Source organism: Anser anser (genome assembly GCF_964211835.1).
Source record: "Anser anser genome assembly, chromosome: 4".
NCBI classification, from domain to species: domain Eukaryota; kingdom Metazoa; phylum Chordata; class Aves; order Anseriformes; family Anatidae; genus Anser; species Anser anser.
The window spans coordinates 42,362,506-42,385,806 of record NC_139724.1 but is presented as its reverse complement, the minus strand read 5'-3'; the positions used below and the strand labels follow the sequence as shown (position 1 = coordinate 42,385,806).

The window sequence follows — 23,301 nt, the reverse complement described above, 5'->3', positions numbered from 1 at the left end:
GTAGACAGTACATCAATAGATGTGTATGCAACAGTGCTATTGTAAGATTGGCTAATAATCACAGCCTACATTAATTCCAGAAAGTACACACAAATAATATTTCTTGGCTCCATTTTCAAAGCAGCATTGGGAAAGTTATGTGCACTAATCCTGGAACAATAACAGGATTTGTATTTCCAACACAAGCATAGCTTTGGGAATGCAACCATAAGGGTCTAATGCAACAGTCATAGTAATCTCTGGCCTCTTACCCTCTGAGAAGAGAGAACAATTTTGCAATAGTATTTTCTGGTAAACTAAAAAAATATCCTGTACCACTGGGGATCCTCAAATGAGCAGTCTCTTTTACCCTATAGGGATGTAATATCATAAATAAATGAAGGAGAAAGAGGAAATACTGAAAGAACCCAAGTCTGCATCTTGAACATCTTAAAATCCCATTTTTTTCCCCCAGAAGTGTTATAACTCCTGATAAAGAGAAGTGAGTGGTCACTTTGAGTACTGAATAATTTAAACCAATAAAAGTAAAGATGCTGTTTTACTCTCCTGTTGCCTGACAATGCAAAGTGTTATCTATTCTACTTCAGTTCCTGTTTCCTTCAGTTTAAGGAGCAGGATGCTCAGAACTTTTCGAGTTGGAATTTGTCTCTTCTCCCTAGAAAAAAGTCTTCTGTATAAGGCTTATGTATGTATCAATACACGTATATATATGTATGTGTATTGAATAGGAAGTTAAGTGAAATTCAGTAATTCATGCAGGAAAGTAACAAGTACAACCTGAAAAGTTTTAACCCAGCTCTTTCTATTCAGAATTCCTGTTGACTTCAGAGGAGTGCAAGATTTCATTCTTTTTCAGAACAGAAAACAATACCTGCATTAAATATCTGTTGGAGCGAGTGGACATTGGGGGCTTTTTGCATCATACTCAAAGTTGTCAGTTTCCTAGGATATTGGTTTCCAGTCTTGTGTTTTGTAACAGGGTTATTGGTTATTATTTGTGACACTTGTTTTAAGGAAGAACATATTTAATAACTTTGCCCAGGATAGTGGTATCTAAAGATTGCTGCCACATGTAGCAGCATTGTTGTGAGTCTGCATAAAACTGTAATAATATGTTTTTACTTCACATTAATCAAATATAAAGCCTTCTCATCACTGTAAAAGAAGACTACTTGCAAGCCAAGAAAATGACCTAATAAAGAAGTACAACAAAGAGGATTAAAGGTCCTTCCAAAATCTCTCTCCATAGCTCTCAATTAAAAGAAGGAAGAAGCAATTTCCAAGACAGAAGGACTTTATGGGAAAAGAAACAATGTTACACTAGTGAGGTTTTAAAAAACAACGAAATCGCTTTATTTTGCTGAAAATGACCAAAAGGTGGCAGTACTCCACGCACTGTTGAGTTCCCGGTGCCCTCAGAGCTATACAGTACTCATTCTGAAGTGCTTGACATCCACTTTTCTTCAAATATACCGAAGGAAACTATGCCCTTACAAGAATATAAATCCCTTTGTGGCTTCATTTGGCTTTTCTAGAAGTACACAATGCATGAAATAAAATATTACAATAGGTCTGAAAAATACTTCTTTGACCAATTCCCATTCTACTCACAGGCACTCCTGCATTCTGTGCTGCTGACTCTGTCTCTTGCTATGGTCTCACACGGCATGCTGATATATCACAAAGTTAGACGGTTATGCTTGTGGCATCAGACTTAATTGGCATCAGACTGGATCCATAGTAAAATTAAACAGGACTGAGATTTACTTAATCCTTCTGCATAAGAAAAATCCAGGATACAGCTCATGTAACATCATTTATTACTTAGAGGAGTATCTGCAGGTGTTAAGATGGCAGTAGCTGTGTTTTACGTCCAGTTTGTATCCTCCCACATCCTTCAGACAAAATCCAGCCAATAATGGATCCCTTTTCATGCCTGAAAAAATCAGCGGAAGGATCCTTGCTACTAATAGTGGGTGGTTGAGGCATATGGTGATGTATGGTAATACAGCGGTTCCAGATGTACACCATACACTTCTTAGTGACCGTTCCTGCAATGATAGGATTGCTGTGCTCCGTGACTTTCTGCACAGTGCTGCTCTGAGCATAACTGTGCCTCTGACTGTGCTGTATTACCTCTTCTCTGTTCCTTCTGCATTTGGCCTCCTCACAGGGTTGGAACTCTGTTATCCTTATGGTTGTCTTGCTTTCGTGGAAATGTTTTCCCTCCCTTTCCTATGGCCAGCAGTGTTGCTGCTTTGTCCTAGTAAGCGACCAGAAGAGAACTGAGCCACCACACATTCGGTGCAAGTGGAGGTTTGTGTGTTCGAGCTGGTAGGTCAGCAGTTCACTGAGGGGACTGAGAGGCAGGGAAAGAAATCTCCTGTCTGCTAAAGTCCTCTGTGTTCATCGTAGTCCAAAAAGCACATTCTTAGCTGTATAACCTGACTTTACTATAAATATTATGAAAGATACAGATTATATTCCTCAGTACTACTTCCTGTCATGGTGCAGTATTGCTTTCATTACCAAGAAGGTGGGCTTCTCTTGCAGGGAACTGCAGTTCTTCTTTGGTTATACCCTTTATACCCAGAAAATATGGAAGATGACAAGACTTTCTTTGATCAACTGATAAATTCATTTGTTGGGCAAATATCACAGCCAGCACAAACCAAGCTGTTGGTTGTTATCCTCACTCAGGGTGCGGTTTTGTTTTTCTTGTTTTGAGGTTGAACTGGTTTAGTGGCTTGCCACTGCTGAAAAGGGTCAGATCAGTTTCCCTCTTCTCCTGGCCACAAGTTCCTGGTACTTCCCTGATGCTGCTTACTGTGTTTGTCTGATCCTACGATAAGGCAAATGCTGTAACTGGTACAAGGAAGGAGGGTGGAACTGCTTGCCCAGGAGTTGGATGAAGGAAGCAAGACAGCCACTTTGAGTAGCAGAATGGTGTTACATCGGCTCAGCCATTCTGTGAAATCTCACTCATGGTTTAGGAGATGTCGGAAAAAGGATTGCTATTAAAGTTTATTGTGCAAAAACGGATAATTAATGGAGACTGAAGCATACCACCAGTGAAGCAACTGAATTATGTCCTATGTGAAAATATAGAGGATGGATGAAAAAGGTTTAGTCTTGCCAAACATTGGCTTTTCCAAGAAAGCCAGCTTAAGAAATTCTCTCTCCCTCCCATGATGGCTTGTTTCCAATCATGTGTTCAAATTTTCTGCTGCCTCAGTTCTGCCAATGTAATATTTTTAAGGATACATTGCAAACTGGTTTGCTGAAATGATCTGGCTTTAAAAATCACTTTTATTTTTGGAGGCTTATTCTTATCCCAGATCATTTCAGTGAAGCTAGTATCTCATGCAAGTACACCTTTGGGATGAAATGAAATGATATGGCTCAGTCCAAATTAGTAATCTAGCAGTACATCATTACTGAAAGAAGGAATTTTCTCCCTGCTGACTCAGAAAAAATAAATGAACCATCTTCTGACAGATTTGTGAGTTGAATCAGTTCATTGTGTTTGTGTGTTTGCACACACGTGGTGATTTGAAGCGGGCCTCACTGCCAAGAGTTAGTGGTGGAGGACCTGTGGTAGAGAATGAAATGGAGGGAGAAAGCAGGATCTCACCCTTCTGGTAGTGTTAAGGTCTCATACTGGCTCAAGCCAGAACAAGTATTTTCACCTTTTATGTCCATCCCAAAATATTTAATTGATGAAATAAAACTAGCTACATCAACAGCGTACTAAATCTGGAGACCCATAATGCTATTTCCCTATATTTTTTCCTGTTTTACACATGTTGGGTATTAACACAGTGTTTTGGTGTTATGAGCACTATTGACTGTATATTGATTTATTTATTTGTAACTTTGTGAAGTATTCTGAACTCTGTTGCCCATTTGCTCAGGCAGCAGCCACGTCCTTTATGTGTAAAGTACCCACTGCAGTATCAGGCCGCAAGGCTGAAGGAGACTCCTCTGGGTGTGTCTGCAGTGTAGATAAAGAGAAACAGAAGTTGTCACCAGCCATTATTTTGGATCTGACATTTTCTCTTTCATCAGTGGTTATCTAATATGGAAAATTCCACAAAATTATCATCTCTAAACCATATTTATCTATCCTATCAGATGTCAAGGAAAACCTTTTTATGATGAGCAGCAGACCCAAACAAGTTTATCACCAGAGTGAGTCTCTGCAGTACACTTAGTTCATATAAATGAGGCAATTGTTTGCTAATCAGCTACAACTAATTTCCTCATTCTTGGATAAGATCAGCTACTTCCTTCTCCTAATGCCTGGGATAGTTATTCACTCAGAGAGAACTTTTTCCTCCCCCCTTTTATATGGGGGAACAGTTTGGTATCGCCCTGTTATATTCTGCATGTACTCTTTTACATAGCCTTACTGCCAGCTTTCACAGAAGTTTTACAGAATCACCTAGGTTGGAAGAGACTTCCAAGATCACCTAGTCCAACCTCTGACCTAACACTAACAAGTCCTCCACTAAACCATATCACTAAGCTCTTTAGTCTTCTCTATACTCCCTTTCTTTCTTTCATATAGTTACCTTCTTGTTCAAATGCAAATCTTCACTGAACATCTGTTGTTTTTTTGTAGGAGGGGGTACTGAAGTCTTGCACTGGTACAAACAATTTCTTTGTGCTATTACAGCATATGCATGTTCAGATTTTGCACTGCAGAAGTTACATAAAGTGCCAAACACACCCAACTAGATGAGAAATATTTTTAGTCTTCATTATGTCATTTAAACACAAGATTCCTCTTTAAATTCCTAGTCACTCGCTTATCGTAAGTCGTAAAGAGGCTAAAACTGTATGTACTCAAACCTGTGGAACTCCAGTAGGCATGCATCCTTCTGGAAATCACACACACAAAAAAGTAAACACATTGAAAAATAGGAAGAACAATTGTTTTGATTTCATCGTAACTGTAGATGTAACTTCAGTAACAGTAAGTTATAAGATCCTGTAAGAGTTTGAAGCTGATATTGTACCTTTAAAGTGAGTTATTTCTGTAAGGGATTTTGAAATTATTGTAACTTAAATAAGATTAGTCTTATCAATGACCTATTTAGAACACTTAAATTCAAATATATTACTTTTATCTTAATGCACTATTTAGACGTCTGACAATTATGCTGTTTTCCTAAAAGTCTGCCATTCTCTATCACCAGTGAGCAGTCAAGAATATTATCAAATATTTCACAAAGTGTGGAGAATAAAAAGTTAAAGCTATATAGACATCAGTGATTAATACAGAAGATAGTCCCAGTTTGATCTTCTTATACATGAGAATTTAGAATTTGCTATATTTTTCTGAACAAACGGACAGAAATCCTCATCAGCTTTTCTGAATTAGTTTAGGGAAGCATTTCAAAAGGTGTACTGTGATATTAAAGGCCATTTTTTATGCTTGGTAGAGTTTTCCCTTGCGTGTGCTTGGGGGCACATAGATAGTTGGGAAATCACTCTGTGATGATTCTCCTGAATTATGTGTAGCCAAATCAGACACGGGGCTGATGAAAGTGTACAGGATGTGTTAGCAGTCCTGCTCCAAGCCATGCTTATAAGTAAATAATATTAATCCCTTCAGAGCAATGTACAACCAAATTATTTAAGCTGGTTCCTGAAGAAACTCAGACCATGGTGCTTAATAAAAATGTCATGTTCCTTGAGTTATTAGTTCCTCCCTCACTACTGAGAATAGTTTTGAGCTTTTCCTACTTTATCCAAGAATTCATATCTTGTGAGGAAAATGCACAGTCCAATACAGATGCTAACTGTTACTTCAGCTGGAGAGAAAAAAAGCAGTGGCAACAAAGATTGCAGGAAACACTTCAGAATATGAAGGAGATTTATGAACGGCAAAGACGGAAGTGGAATTTATGTAGCTATATGGGTTATATGTTACAATCTTCAAGACAAGTGTATTTACTCTGACTGAACAAAATTTCATGCCAGATTTTACAGTTTAGTTTAAAAACACAAATATGTTATAATGCAATGTTAATTTCTCAAAGAAGTCTCATATCTGTATTATTAAATTGCCTCCATATGTTATAGACACAAAACAAAAAGAACAAGGCTAGCTTCAGCTGGCAAAAATCAACGTATTTCTGTTGAAACTAGTGGAACTGTACCAGTCTGGATCAGTGGAGAGTCTAGCCTACAGGTGTTAACAGCAATTACGATGAAAGGAATCTATCCCTGTATATTTTCTGTCGTGATTTTCCATTTTTCTATGTAGCTAATACAGAAAGTGCAAAGGTAGTAAGTAAATTATATTTATAGATATACATACATCATTTTTATGTGCAAACTAAGCATGTTATTCAAGAATCATTAAGAGGCAGTAAATAAGCAGATTCAGTGAAATGCTTCAGATGCACTGCTTTTACAGATTTACATTTTAATGATGTTCCCTGCAACAATTACCAAATTGTTTATGTAGGTCATTGTTATACGTGACTGGTCAGCAATTTATGTTAGGTAGTTTTGCTTTCATTAATACATGTCCTTTGATTTAATGACATTCTTGAGGTTCTTCTCAAGAGATCAATATTTCATTGTTTTTAATTTAAAGATGATCATTTCCTGATATCTTCTGTTTAGAATTTTAACACATGTTTTGCTCTTGAAATGTCTTCTATTTCAATTAATAATTTATGGTAGTCAGAGGAAATTAATTTAATATATAGGTTGACAGGAGAATATTTCATATTCCTGTCATACTTAAGGGGGAAAAAATATAAATACATATACAAGCATATCCTATATGTAGAAAAAATTTAAAATACATGTTAATAAAATGAAGATAAAATTCTTACTAGTGATCTGCTGAAACAAAAAGCATTTTCAACAAATCAAAATGTCTAGGCATATATTCATTGAAGCCCTGAAGTACACACCTAAACGTAAGGATGAGGATAATTTTGTTCCACTGTGCAAAACTTGTATTTGATTTTGAGCATGTGTGTCAGGCTTTGTGGAATTAGGGCATTGGCATTATGTATTCCCATGGAAATTTCACCATTAGAACTCATCCTAACTTTGACAAATAGAACAGATACTCTCAGATGTAATCTCGCACATCTGTTGTGTTTCCCTGTATGAACTGTAAGTCATGAGAATAAACCGGGACTTATCCCAAACATTAAGCCTTTTCATTTGTACGGGTCTGACATGATTTTACTATTAGGATGAGTAATTGCAAATTTACAGATGATCTGTCTTCTTTCTATAAAAATGTCAGATATAAATTTCTAGGGATACAGTGTCAAATAATTCTTCATTACAGCTACTTTTAACACACAGTGCTTGGTGATGTCTGATAACAACAAATACATGACAACTAAAGAAGCTATGTGCTTTCACATTGTGATTTCTGTTTTGTGATTTTTTTTCCTGATCTATCCTGGACATTTCTTGTAATAATATTTCACAGGAGACAGTGAAGAACTGTACTCCCTTGAAAAGGAAATCTCACTACCAAAGGGATTGTATCCAGTACATCTGTGGAAGTGTCTGTACTTGTCTGAGGCATACTCTATCATATAGTAAGGATGTGGTAGATTTCTCTTCCTTCTCATTCTTCAGCCCTGCTTTGAAAGGAGAGACTGTCTGAATTATGATCATGCTTCCTTTTCTGATGACTTGCAGTTTGTGACCAAGTCTCCACACTCCCAGATTGCAGAGATTATGACTGTCACAAGCCCATCTACATCAAGAAAAGGTAGATTTCTTGTGCATCCCCCAGGTTAGAATTATGTGGGATCATCGCAATATTTCTCTAGATGTCTATAATGCTTTTAAAATCTTACTCCCTTTATAAAAAACAGCCTTTGCAGCTAGTTCCACACTACCATATCCTCCTTGTGCCCATCAGGAATCCCTCTGGGTCCAAGGTGCTTTATGTCTATAATGAATGTTTAAACAGCCTTTGCATAGTACAGTATGCGTTTCTCAGAGGGGTGATATGTATTTGAGAGATGAAGCAGAAAGCCTGAAAGGAGGAAGCTGAGACTTTTACAATGGCTGGAAATAGGCGTGAACAACAACTTGATAAAACATCTCAGAACTGTATCAGTTTTCCCAGCATGCCTACAAAACGCACATCTCAACAACCAAGCTGAGCTACAGAGCCCATCTGCTGAGGGCCCTGATACCCAGTGGCTCTTCCATGATCTACATAAATCTTAGAGCAGCCATGAAAAAGCAATGGATTTTCAACTCCTTTAGTGTGTGGAAAACCTCCTGTCTTTGACAGAACACTGTGTTAGAGAATCTTGGATGTTTTTTTGTGAATGTTTCCTCCCAGTTTTCCCACCTCAACCTGGGAGCATTATTGTGTTTGTGGTTGAGTCCAGCGTTAACATTTTCTGGTCAGGTACTTGGATCTCTGCATTGCTGTATCATTTGCTCATAAAACAGTAGTCTTCCTCTCATATATTTTCACAGAGATAAATAAGATTAGCACGTGTAACATGCTGTCTAGTGTGGGGCATCCAAAAGTAAAGATCTATCCATTGGGTGATTCAGACACTGTACTATTTGGTAAATAGTGTGTGCCTATCTTTTACTGCAAAGGTAAATCCATTAATTTCATCAGGACTACTCACATGTGCGGTGGTAGGTGAGTTTACTAGGGATATTGACTTTGCTTTACTGCAGTCTAGGGAGTATTTTCCTGGGGCCACTAGCAAAACTATGAACATTTCTGGGGAAAATAAAAGATATTATAATTACAGAAACATCATCTATGTAATTATCTCAAAATAAATATTTACGTAAGGAATATATAATCTCCAATTAAAAAAAAAAAAGTGAGTCAGTACAGAGGACTGCCAAGTTCCAAAGAGTTAATGTCAGACAGTTTGTGACCTAGTGACTGACAGATACTGTGCGTCACTGTGACTTGATCAGGATATGCAAGAAATTTCTAGTGTTTAAAATGTTGCGTATGTGTCTTTGTGGCATACAAAGGAGGTATTGTTGAGACACTGGTCTGCTAACCATCTATGTCACTTGTAAATGAATTAATAAATACAAACTTCTTAAATTTCCTTAGAGACAATGTTGGAAACCTGGTTATGTTGACCTCTCATCATTTCAAATGTTGACTGGCATCAGAGTGCCATTAAAGGCCACCTGTATCCTATTTATGACAGTCTCTCACCTTTTATAAACCAATTAGTAGTCTACCCTAATTCAAATTGTTCCTTGCAACTCTTAGTTTCTTCCAAGCTTATCATTGCTAGCACTCTGACTGTTGCATACTTACAATAAATCCCCAAACCATCTTATAACCCAGACCATTTTTTCTATTTTTTTTTTGTTTGGTACAGTCCTGAACCACTGCCAGTCCTCAACAGAAAACCAAAATATTATTTCCTGACTAAGCATCAAATACCTTTCTGTCCATCATCCATCCATTCTGTCACCATTGTTCATGTATCAAATTTTTACTTGAGTTTTCCTTGGACTGCTAGTAAAATCTAAGCTGTCACAGGTTTTCATTGCTGTTCATCACTTTAGATTTGCATACAAACATCCAGTAGTAAATAATACTCAGCGTAGTATTGAGCAGTATGTGCACTATACGAGTACATGAATTTCCTAGATAAAACCATGTGAAATGTTATTAATGAATATCCCACTAAATGTAATGGAAATTAGTTTAGAAATGCAAATATAATGTTATAATTCAAATTTTAACAGAAATCAAAATGAGATAAACTCTTACAGGAGTAAGATTTTATGTTTTTACAACCATGAAATGTAGTCAAGAGAATGAAAGAGGAGTGCTTATTTCCCCAGGAAATATTTTTCTTTATATTTTTCATTGAAGCATTTATTTTCCTTTATACTGAAAAAAATAGCCAGAAAATACACTGTTATTTTGCCCTTTGCACTGTGTCATGAAGAAGCTCTGTGATTTTTCTGAGGTCTTAGCTTTAGTTACTGGGCCACAGCATCAGAGATTGGTTGTTGCTATTGTGTGCTGTACAAAGGATGTTGTATACTCAGAAGTCTGAAGTGTTGCTGTTTTTTTCTCCACTATAGTACCCCACAACCTCTTCAGCGAAATGGGGACAAGCTTACATCTTTGCGTTTTCATTGTCAGAGGAATCCAGGTATGATTTATGCAGCTTTTCTACCTAGACTAAAATTATGTAGATTTAGAAGCATACATAAATTATCTGTTATCCACAGAAGTTTACTGTAAGGGCCTACATACCCATGAGATTATAAATTTATGCCAATTTTGGAGGAATTTAAATTCTTGATAAAAATAGTATTTATAGACAATGAAAAACATAAAAGAATTCTACTAACATACGTGGTTATTTGGAGAGTTACAAAGGTTTTCTGATTTTCATTTCATAGGTAAGAACCTTAGCAAAAGTCATATGTGACCTGATCCATAGAAATGACTTTTTTTTTTCCTGACATAATTATAAGCACTTCCTTGAAAAAAAAATGCTCATGGTTGACAAACTGACAGCCCTGAAAATAATTTATTTATTTTTTAGTCACAGTGTAGTTACCTTGTTATCAGCAGCAAGTGTTCCTGTTTTCTACTGAAGTACCACCCTAGCGAGCCAGAATGACCACTTCTACTGATTTGAGAATGTTTTAGTACTTAAGCCACTTCTGGCCCTGGTGTATGTGATGTGTATGACTTGTCCTGGCAAATGGATACAGTACTGTCTGTTGCAAAGAAACTTTAATGTGTATAACACATCAAATAGTTAGCTTCATCTGTAGCAGTTAAGCTTTATAGTAATCAATTTAAAAATAAATGTCAAACTATATTGAAATATAATATTACTTTTTCTCAACTAATCTCTATATCTAGTTTATCCAGTATGTTTTTTTTTTTTTTTAAACTTACTGTCAAAAGTGAGCTGCAAGCCCCCCCAGAATTAACCTGGCATATTAGTAAACACATATTATTCGGTTTCAACTTCATGTTAAACTTACTGCCTTTGGTTTCTATTGCTGGTTTGTCTGCACAGCAAAGTATTCCTCAAAAATGAAAGCAATAGCAGTAATACCTTGAGATGATTTTATAGCAATAGTTTATGAAACAAACATTTTTCATAAATTGAACTATAAACATATATATAACTGCTGATGATATGCTGGCAATAACACAATATTACAGCCTTATGGATTTTTACAGAAACGTATCTACAGTGGTGCAAAGCTTCCTGATGGTTGTTTCATGGTGCTGCTATACAGGAAACAGTAGCTGGAGCAGGGAAGTAAGGGGAAACGGAGCTTTAAAAACAAAGGTGTTTTTACCACCTAACTTGAAGCATCTAATTCAGGAACATAATTCCCCATATAATACAGAATAGTCAATTTCACTGTGACTGGGGTCTGTATTTTTGGTACACAGCTATTAATTATCAAGAATATCACCTGTTTTCTGTTATCTGGGACAACAGAGAGCTAGGAGATGCAAGTAACAGAAGAGCTTCCAAAAAAAAAAAAAAATAGTAGTGCAAGGACAGGTGCAGAAACACAGAATCAACTTGTATTCCCAAACCCCTGAATTTCAGTTTGGAATGAGCTCAAGTGCCTCCAGACTATGCCCCCCTTGAGGACTGGAGCAGTTTACAAAGGATGTTTTTCTTTGTCTTAAGTAATATCTCCCCTGACACCTAGTCCTTTCCCTCCAAGGTACTCTCTGCAACCTACCACAAGCATTCACTGCTCCCTAGCTGAAAGATCTTCCTACTTATCACTTCTAACTCTAGCACAACAGACCTCGAGATCCTATACAGCAATTTTGTGTCACTCTGAAACACCCCTTACCATGTGCTTTCCTATAAGCCAGCAAAACTCCCACTGAGCCTTAGGCCCACAGAGAGCAGGGCCCCCAAAGTGTACATTCCTAGAGCTGGCTCGTAACTCAGCTCAAACCTGTCAGGGAGCATATCTGCCCATTCAGGCCATGTCCCATATCTCAGAGAACTAACTTGGCCCCTTCCAAATCAAATTTGTCCAAGGAGCTTTTTCACTAAACAAAAACTGGTTCAGACAAACAAAACAACCTCGTTTTGTGATACCTTATCTAGAAGCTACCTCTAGCTTGTCCCAGACTTTCCCCTTAGGAGCTTGCTGGTAAACCCACAGCCTTTCCCAGAGACTGCTCCCAGCTCAACACAGGTGAGATACATCTGAAACCTTAATGACCCAACTGCTGCTGTGTCCTTGTATTACTGACTGGCTTCAGAGGCTGCTTGCTTACTTCCCCTTCCCTTTCTTTCTGCGTAGTTAGCATATTGCCAAGCTTTATTTAATATTTTTGAGAGGATAGGCTTGGTCTTTTGGTTATTTTCTCAGGATTGCTGATCTACTCAGTAGAGTTTCAAAAGAATGGATAACAGAAACAAGAGCCTCTCCTGAACAGCTAAAAATCAACATAGGTTAGTTTAATGCAAAACTATGTTATGTGAGGTCTCATTTTTTTTCTTCAGAACGTGGTAAGTTATTTTGTGTGTGAGTGAAGTTGTGCTTGGTAAGAAAGCAATGTGTTACATGTTGAAGACATTCACTGGTCAGTTGAGGAGAAAAACTAAATCAGTATCACCTGCCTGTTATTGTGCTTCTCACTGTTAGAGCTCTGCATCTTTGCTCTGATGGGGAAACACGGGCAAAATGGACAAAATTGTTCTCTAAGAGATTTAGTTTGTGATTATATTGCTAGAAAATGTTTTGTAATGGGTTGTAGCCACAAAAAACGGAAAGTGGATATTAATATTACTTACATGTCCTTTGGAAAGCTATTCAGAAATCCGTTGTTGAAGTTAATTTTAATTTTCCATGTAAATGTTCAAGTGCTTTATTGTAATATTCTTATATACATAGCATATTCTTCTTAAGTTTATCGTACTTTCATTTTAGATTTTTTCTTCATTTGTAACTAATACACTTGTGCAAGTTTGATTTTGTTATTAGAAGTATTTCCATTCAGAATGTAGTCCTTTTTACTTTTTTGTTTCAAATTATTCTAATATCGAGGAGTCTCCAAAATGCTTTTGTAGTTAAAATTCATAATTGTACTTAAATAATTTTTATTTATTTTTGGCTATTTTATCTATTTTTCATAAGCCAAGTGTCTTTTTCAGTGATACTGAGTACTGATCAAGCTGTACCCATCCTGGGAGAAAATAAATCTCTGTGGACAAATCCTTTCTCTCCTCTTCAGTGGCTAAGGCTTCCTACGAGGTTTTCCCTAAACTGTAGTAAAAATATGATCATGTAGTCTAATTTAAAAACAGCACAATTGGTATCGTAACAGTAAGCTGTTTGTCAGGGAGCAATAGCACAGTCTGAAATCCAGATCTGGGTTAATATTATAGGATTTCAAAACATTTTCTGTGAATGTATTCTTTGGAACTTGGCTTGTGTGTTAGCTGTAACAGGAGTATCATATGCAATCTGGCAGAGTGGAAATCTTCCGGACTCTGGTTTTGGCATGATCTAATTCTAATTGAGTCTTGTTCTGTAATGTAACAGCTACTAAAAATGCTTGTGCTGTTTAGCTGAGTGACAAGAGATGCAAGGATTGCTACCTACAAATAAATCATAAGCATGTCTACTATATTCACTGGAGAGAGTTTAAAGTATGCGTTGATTTTTCAGAAGAATTTGATTAGTTGTTCTGGTGTACCTCAAATTCTGGGCTGCTTACAAGGTAATTTCAGAATTTTCACCTTTAAACTTAAGTATGTGAATCAATTCCATAAAATGAAAGTTCTTGGAGATATTAGAGAAGGTCAAAGCTTTATACTCACCTACCGTATGCAGTGAAGAAGGAATATCATTCAACAAACTATATGTTATAGGTGGGAGAAGTAAATGGACAGACTGTAATGTACTGTTTAAAAAAAAAAAATCAGTGACGAAGCCTAATAATTTGTCATTAAAGATCCATTTATCTATTTAATTATGGAAATTTGCAGTTAGTACTGAAATGGATAGGAAGGAACCCTTTAAAAGTAGATTCAGGTGGAATAACAATCCCTGTGCTTTGCATTAAGTGAAATACATAGGGTTTAGAAGTAAAAGGTATGTGAATATATTGCTGTTAGTTTATTATCAGTTTTTCTCTTTTAATACACTTCAAGATTTCAGTTTTAATCTTCTGTGATGACTGTCCCTACTGTATAATGAGATTTAATAGCCTAGTTCTGCACCTGTACTTGCAGTGTCATTCTCCCTCATTCGTTGTAATCTAGAAAAGTATTAGTTTACTGCTGGGATTGTGCTTTAGGATAGGTTAAACTCTCCTGGACTAGCAGGGAACATGCAGTCTTGGAGTCAGATACGAAAGAGCTGTACATCTGCATACACAGGTATTCCTGGTGGGTGGACCAGAGGAAGTCTTTTGGCCATGATATCTCCTGAGATGATAAAGTTAATATATAATCAGCAAAATTTATGTGAAAATCCTTACGAGTTTGGTAGCCAAAGCAAAAACCCTAATGTACCCAGGTATGTAGCTATGGAAAATAAGAATCACTGCTTGCAAAGTCATATTTTCCATGAGAGCATTACAGGATTTCCAGTGTGCTTTGAGTTTTCCAGAGTTAAACTAGTCTGACATGTGTGAGGCAATGCACATCTGAGCGCAGATTTGCCTTCCCTAAAATTCAGTTATGAATAGATCTTTTGTTTCCTGCCTTGAAGAAAGGTCCATATGTGGACCCAACTGCCACTAAAGTTCTGGAGGGATAAGCATTTTTGCTTTCTTCTTTTTTTTCTCTTTTTTTTTTTTAATGAAACTGAAAACTGCTGTTGTTGTTAGAAGTCATTTGGCTATTTCTATACAGACTTGTCTAAGTGATGATTACCTTTTGCACCTATTTAAAATAAAGATAGCTCTCGGGTTTTAAGTAAAGGAAGTTTTGGAGATAAATAACTGCAAGTTAAAAGGCAGCGAAGGATAGGTGACAATGATGGGTAGCATAATCATAGTGAAGTATAGGACTGGACTAATTTATTTATAGTGTTTATATTAATGAAATCCTGGTAAAATCACCTTAATCTTGTAATCCAATGTTGCTTTCATTCTGTATAGTATTAAGTCCACTTTAAAAAGTCTGTGTATAATTCATATACTAGTGATAACATAATAAGGGCACATGGAAATCCTATAAAGATTGGAGAAAAAACTCTCACGAGAAGAAAAACAGATGCAAAGCTATAACCTTGCACCTGGAAATCTTTCACACGGCAGTTCAGTGCGTTCCCAACCACCCCATAAGGACAGAAACAACACAAGCAGCTGATAATGTGATTGTGAGGAATGTGTTGACCATGGTGATGACAGGGTGATACATTTACCCTAGAGAGCATGAGTGCACCTGTGAAATATTAGACTGTGCTTTTTCACTAGGAGATCATTTTGGAAATATTTAAGAGTAAGCTATAAGATGGAAGGAGAGTGCAGTTAAAAGAGGCTGGGAAGAGGTAAAGGATAGACATTTGGGGAAAAGCAGTGTGTGCTTTCAGAACAATTTATTAGAGAGCTTTGGAAGCTTATTGCTTTCTCATTAAGACCAATCCACATTTCCTGTGCAGCCAAGCCTCTATCAATGTGACTAATTAAATACACTGGAATTAGTAGACAAGGAGAGAAAGCTCCTAGTTTATACTGAAGATACATAATTTAACATGTAATTAGTGATGTATGCTTGAAAAAGTAAAAGAGGAAGGGTTCAGAAAGCTGCTCTGGTTGCGCTGACTGTATATTTCTAATTCATATTTTATTTTAACACATCAAATGATACGGAAAATATTACATGCATAAAGAACATCAAAATTGGCATTACTGTTGATTTGGTCGTCTGTATTTCCTGACTGGAAATTTTATCTTCAGTACTCAAAATTAAGTCATGCTTATGATTATATTTAGAGAAAACTGCATGCTAGTATTGCTATTTCTGAAAGATCCCTTTCTATTCTGGAGTTCCTTTCTGGGATGAAAAAAATAAGATGTGCAAGTGAGGGTGTTGTGTTTTTTTTTTTTTGTACCATTTAATAGCCTTATAGAAAACCAAACCTTAAATTAAGTTGTAACATACGTAGGGATCGGGATCTTTTGTAGGAAAGATTCTTCCCAGTTATGTTGCTATTTTGTCTGAGAAATGCTGAAATACATTGGTCAGTTTACTTGAACATTTTGTTGAAACTTGATGAAATTGTGTAATCTCATACAAAGGCTGATAAAAGGAATAAAATACCATCTGTAAAAAAATAGGGAGTATGTTTTGTGCAGGCTTGTGAACAGATGCTAGCTGACATGTTTTAACCAGAAACTACGAAATTAATGATAAGGTTTCCTGGGAAAAACACTTCTGTGAGTATTTGAGGAAAGCAGTTCTGAGCTTTAAGTGTCCTCACAATCAACTGGATGAGGACTGATTTGGCCTGCCACTGAGGAAAAGTAGACTTTTCACTGGCAACACCTGAAAGGCAAAGCAAGTGCTGAACAGAGAGTTTAATGTCAAAGCAAGTAGCTGTAAGGAGCCCGGAGCCAGGTTTTATAGTGTGAAGAAAGTGACAGAGGATACCAGGAGGCAAACAGTAGAACATCTGGATACAGAATACATTTTTTGAGATGATAGATTAAATTTTCTTAGTCTTTCTGTTGGATACAACCTCAGGAAGAGGAAAGTACCTGGAAAATGAATTAGTGTTTTGGAGGTCTCTCCAGCATTAGTCTGCCAGTGAAGTGGAGAAAATCAATATTAAATATATTTAGGAGTACATTATGCTGAGTTACACTGACCTCATTAAATGTATCACTGATAAATGGCTACAGTACAATTGGTAATGGGACAAAATTTAAATCCTTGACTGCTGAAGCTTCCTTTCATGGCAAAGACATGAAGTAGCTTCTTCAGGAAAGGCTGGGTGAAGCTTACCTGAGGTTCTGAAGAAGGTTCACCAGAAGGCCAGGTGCTGTCAGTTATGAAAGTGAAATAAACTAATTGGAATCTCTGCACCAGGAATTTAGTAAATGTCAAACTTCTCAAGCAGCCTTCAGAACTGTGTTAAGATGGCACCGCTTGCACACTTCAAAACAGTGGAAGGAAACTCAGTGAAAAGGTTGTCCAAGACTCATCTGCCTCATGCTGCAAGGTATGGGCATGTCTGGCTTTGAGTGATGTCTAAGGTCGCTGGACACTGCTGTCCACAAGCTTTACAGCTTTCTGCAGAACCAACAGCTGCCTGGCAGCTTGTGGAGAAGGCAGCTTTCTATGGCTCAGAGAAGTGCAATGACTGCTCAGAAAGATGAAAACAAGAATGGAGGTGTAAAGGACTGGTACCACTAGGAGTCCTAAATGAAATGAAGGAGGGTATTTTTCGGACTCAGTACTTGATTCTTGTGTTTATTCACTTAAAGCTCTGTTAAGGTCACTTAAAACTGTGCTAAGTGTATGTGGATGATCTTCAGAAGTAGGATACTACTACTGATACAGGAACATAATAGTTCCTGGTAAAACATTCCAGAGGGTACAAAGTAATTGCTGCTGGGTTCAAATTATAAAGAGAAGATAGAGACCAGAAACTGCAGAGAAGGTTATTTTACTCTCTTTAAGAAGAGATACATTCCATGCCTGAGGAAGATCTGTTAAATCCAGTGTCACCACTGGTGACTGGTGCATTTTACTCCAGTTAATTACGTACATGCCACTTTTGTCCTAGCAACATTTTCACACAACTTGTGGTTTGCTACACTTTTTAGATTCATTTATTTATTTAAATGATGCTTGAAGTTGAGACATCTGAAAAAGCTGATTTTACCTGCATGGAATAGAATTTGACCTAGGATAACAAGTAAGTGGAATAACAATCAAGTGGTAATCTCTAAAGTTTCTGTCAGCTAAGGGTGAAACAGCAAATACCTGTAGGACAGTCATCATGCAGTGTCTTGAATAATCCTGCTGAGGGGAATTTGATTTCTTAGAGCAAGGAATTCAAAAGTTGTCCATGTTTGTTGAATAGGGCCCTGTGAGATTTCTTGATTTGCTAGGTCAGATTCACAAGGCTCTGTTTTTCCTTTCCAGGTAAGTACTATTGGAAAAATGTTGCAGTGTGATGTTATAATAATCCATCTGATGAAACCTATTGCAGGGCATATATGTGATAATAAACCAAACAGAGCAAACCTTGTTTATTTAGGAAATGAGACTGTGTGTAATCTCTTGGTGTCTGTGCCTCCCTTAACAACTTTTAAACCCATTAATAAATTTCAGCTGAAGCTGATGAGGGAGATCAGTCTTCAAGGTAGTTGATTTCTGTGAGCTTCATGACAATACAGTCCATCTCCCCTGCCTGCCTATCTATCAGTGCTCTCACTGGGGAAATGTGGTAGTGTCAGTTCAGCTCTCAGTAGTTGTTAGATAATCTGTAGGTGGCAGCAGTGGTGTGAATGCCCTGATCTTTACTGTCAGATTAGTGCTTTTGCAGACCTGCGACAAGCTGGTTGCAAGAGCTATAGAAAGCTATAGAAAATCAGTCCTTTCTAATTCTACTGTTCACATTTTAAATCAGTTTTACTTAGGCACTGGTATAAAGAAACCATAAAGGTGATTAATATTTTGTAATGAAGCAATTGGCACCCAACAAGCTTCTCACTTCTATAGACTGCTTGCTAAAAATATTAAAGAACTTAAAGGTAAAAGTGAAATTCAATTTGGAATACATACATTTGGATACTAAAGCCTCTGTCTAAATGATTTCATTAATATCGATTGATCTATTGCCTTCCAAAGAGGTAATCAAAGAGTAATCTTGTTAAAGAGGAATAGCCTACTTAGTGTGACACGAAGTGTTGAAGGGCCAAATCTTAGTTTGAGAGTGGAGAATAACCTTGTGGTTATATTAGGGCTGGTAAAATGAGAAAGGCAAGAGGGCCTCGTTCCAAAAGGATGTGAGGTCTTGCTGGATCTCCAAGTCAGAGGAGCCTGCAGCCGAGCTGATCCAGCAGCTTTGCTTTAACAGCAAGTGCAGAAGGGATGGGGAGAGTCGGGTCCGTTTCGGTATTGTGCAGAAAAGAATGATAGGGCCACCTAAGCTAAAGCTTATAATTTACTCCTCATTTTTGTTAGGTTTTTTAAAATGAAAATGTGATTTTTTTTTTTTTTGCCAAATGTTGGAATGATTAATATGGATAATTCCTAATAATCACTATTAGTCAGCTTTCAAAAGAGTACTGCAAGCTTTCATGTTCAAATATTTCCTGATGGTCAGCTAAAAGACAGTGTGTAGGTGGCAAATAGGATGTAAACAGCATTTGAAAAGTGTACTTTGCATTATACTGGCACTTTTTGAAAATTTAGATCTGATTATCAGCTGTAGGTTTACTCTGTATCTCTTCTGGAGTATCTAAATTAACATTTTGACTACTAGTTATAAAATATGGTATTCTCTAACAAGTATCTGTAAGCACTGGGCTCCAGATCCTCAAAGACTGTATTGGTGTCTTTTTTTTTAATTTCTCTTAATGAATGAAAATGTATCAAATAAGAACAAAATAATTCTCATCTTAATTATGCTGCTTAAAATGTTGACATATTTATGTGTACAAAATAAATAGTCTGACATAACTAATTAAAATGGCTGTACACACAAATACATTATAAATAGGAATAAACATATTCTATCTCTCAATTAATTTATTTGAACTTCAGGGTGTAGTTACAATACATTCAGGTATCCAGAGAACAATGGAAAGAATCCTTGGTGAAACAACAGCACTCTCAGTTCTCTTGAAAGTACTCCGTAAGTCTCTGAAGTTACACCGTGCCATTTGGCAAAAACAGTATTTGGAACGGTGCTCTGCAGCTTCCTGGAGTTAGCATCTGACCAGTTCCCAAAGAGAGCAAGCTCTTGGATCCTGGGAATACTTGACTCTGGCAGTAAGAGGACCTGGGATCTCTCTACAAGTGTGAAGGATTCAAAGAACACTTGTTTAGTCCTCCTGATAATGGAGATGGTGCTTGTCTGTACGTGACCTCTGCAGACAGAGTACTGTTTGCCTGTAGCTGGCCTCATGTTTTCTGGTGCTTACTTTGTGTAGGGGGTAGAATATAAATAAGGACTCATATATGTAAAATATCTGCAGCTAAATTGCTGACTGCCGGGATTTTATCCCTACAAACCTTCAAATGTTCAGAACAACAGAGTAAATAGCTTCTCAACTTGCATACAGTGGCAGCTGAAGCTGGCAGAGTTTCTCTCTTACTCCTAACCTTGTTTGCCTTGAGCTGCGTAAAATCTCCCAATACCAGGCAGATCCATTTTATAGGGACAGCCTGGAAATAGTTCTGTTAAAACAAAAATCTCTGTCAAATGGATGAGGAAAAAACTCATAAATTGTTGTTTGAGCTGTAACTTCCTAAGGTGCTTTACAGCAACTCTATTTCAAACTGATCTGCAATTTCATTACACCATTTATGAAATATTTTAAAATATTATTTTTCTACCTCATGTATTTATCAAGATTTCATGTTTGTGGAGCTCTTTGGGCTCTGGTTTAATGATACATAATTTTGTATTTTTGAAGAAATGTCTCTCACAAACCAGCTGGGGTTACAGATTCCCTCTTTAGGAAGCCATCCTTATGGTTAATCTCCTCCATACCTGAGTATTGGAAGCTTTCTTTCTGGGCCCAGACAACTGATTGTACATCGATCTGTGAGGATTTCCAAACAATTAGACAGACTAAAACACCTTAGATGTTAAATTATTTTGCAATATGCCTGAACGTGAAAAAAACAAACCCTGATTGCAAGCCTCTTTAGAAACTGCAAGTGCCGTTTGGAATGGACAGATAAGCTGCTTTTGTAAACTGTTAGAAGGCTTTCATTTCTGTGGTGTAATTTCTAAATTTTAGGTTGCAACCTTTCAGGGAGATACATAAAATGCCTAGGAATATGGAATAAAGCATGTGGAATGCTTCATTTCTGAACCTCTGTTTTCATAGCAGCTTTCTCAGAGGGAGTTCAGGATTGCTTGTCTGCCTTATGCTGTCACTTAAGCATCAAGATTTATGTGGCTGAGGAATTGGTCTGAGTAGGCACAATTCATGTAGACTGCAGCTTTAGTTATTACTGCAGAAGGGGTTGGTTAGGCATCTCCGTTCTTGTGACCTGCATCTGGCACCAAATCTGTCCTGGAGCAAGGGTTTGTGTATAAAATGCTGTAGAAGCTTTGGGTTCTTCTGTTTAAAACACAAGTTAAACATAACTGAAGTGTCTCCTTTTTTTTGTGATGTCCATGCTTAGGATTCCCTAACCATGAACCAGTTGTCATTCTTGCTGTGTTATAAATATTTAGGATGTGCGTGGGAACAGCAGCAGGCAGGTAGGAGTTCAGATCTTGAGCACAGAGAGGTTTTGAGACTGTATGACTGTCCAATTTACTTAAGTATTGAGTAAAAAGATATTTCTCCTGATACTGTTTTGCAAATTTAATTCTTTCTTGGAAGGAAAGCTCAAGTGCTGTGTTTTGTTCTAGAATAGCGTTTATTTTTCTTGCCAAACCTAAGAAAAAAACAAAACCACTTCTCATGGTTGACTTAACTCACACACTTTTTCTGTTATTTTCAGGCACTGGTAGGCTGTGCAAAAAATAAAAATAAATAAAAAAAATCACTTCTCCCAGAGACTGCCCCATGATTTTGAGTAAAACCCTAGATAACTATTTATGTTTATAAGCTGGAGTTCCACAGCAGCTCCCACTGCATTAAATGGAAGAGGTTTGCACATGCACTTCTGACAGTCAAACCATTTACAGTCTAACTGTGGGTGCACGTTAGGGAGCCCCTTGACCAGAAAAGACTTTGGGTATTTTGAAAATCAAACCACGTATGCAGACGTTTATGTCCATGTTTTGGTATCTAGACATAGGCTTAGGTACCACAGGTTGAATTTGTCCCCCTTACTTTTGAAATGTGCACCACAGTCGCTTGTAAAGCCAGGGGCAGTGCTGCCAGCATTTTAAGGTGGGGCTTCTGTCAACAGCATATGCAGTGCTGCCTGGGATATTATTTACATAAAATACCTGTGCAAGCCAACGAACCAAAAACAAATAACAAGGAAAACCCCTGCAATTTGGGATCTTTTTTCATGCGTATGAGTAAGGAAAAGGATTTTGGTCTATTTGAAAATGAACAAATTAAAAAAGTCAAGTGCTATTCCACCACAACTGTCACAGACTGAATGCCCTGAAAGAGCTGGCAAAGCAGAGAAAGAGCTAGCATCTGCTAGCGTACTAGTGCCTCGTGTCCTGATATGTGGAAATGTATTAAGGGCTTACCAAAGAATGGGTTCTTGCTACTTCTGCTATTTTTTTTATTTTTATTTTTTTCCCTTGAGGTAAAAGTGGTGTCCAAGTTACATGTTGGTGCAGATTTATGCCCAAGGATTGTGTGATTTAAGGATAGCTTCCCTGTTCACCCTGAAAAGCCTATTTCCAAATGCAGCTATGCCCAGTGCTTTGCAAAACGTTTGTGTGCAGGCGTGTCTGTTTGGATTTTTATTTTATTTTTTTGCTCAGGATGGCTAGGTGGCTGTTTTGCTATACAGCCTGTGACTTGTTTATGATCTGCGTGCTTACCCTTACTTGTTCCAGGTTTTCAGGATTTGGGATGTGTGCAATTGGTGCTGGCTGTCAGCTGAAGATATAAGGACAAAAACATAAGCTGTGGAACATAACTTTGCATACTTGTGAGATGAATGATTGATTTGTGCAGAACCCACAAAGGATGTAGCTCTCAGGTTCTTCACATGACCATGCAGATTTGTTGCTTTTTGATATTAGGACAACTGGCATCTACTGGTTCTTAGGCAAGCGGCTATGACACGGGGCATGTCAAAGACTGAAGAATTGTGCTAAACAATTGTTCAGTGATTCTTGTCATTATTTGATATGGTGGAACATGAAAGGTTTGATGTGGCCTGACTTTAAGATCAGATAAATCTGCAACTACATGTTAATAATGTCTGGTGATGGATATTTGTTTTTCTTTGTAACTGGATGTTAGTGATGGGCCCCCATCTTAGTGGTCTGATGGCATAGTATTTTGTGCAGTAGCATGAAGTGGCTTTGATTTGTTTCTCAGTGTGGTTTAAAATATTGTCTTGTTTATAGGAATGGTGGAACAGACAAAATAATGGATTGGGATTCAAGGAATGGGGGTTTTATTACTGGCTTTTCCAGGGGCAACTTTGGTGGTCTTTGCAGGTA

General features: G+C 37.3%; 1 protein-coding gene across 3 annotated transcripts in view; it reads left to right on the top strand.

The window, feature by feature from the left end:
- The first annotated feature begins 12,275 nt into the window (after window positions 1-12,275).
- Window positions 12,276-23,301, top strand: part of JADE1 (jade family PHD finger 1) — a 105,457-nt gene continuing 94,431 nt past the window's right edge. The window contains exon 1 of one of the 3 annotated variants that reach the window (XM_083833646.1): window positions 12,276-12,464. The gene's annotated coding sequence lies outside the window, so the exon portion shown is untranslated. Of the gene's footprint in view, window positions 12,522-23,301 lie in introns of all 3 variants that reach the window. The other 2 variants (XM_083833650.1, XM_083833653.1) reach the window with 2 other exon arrangements.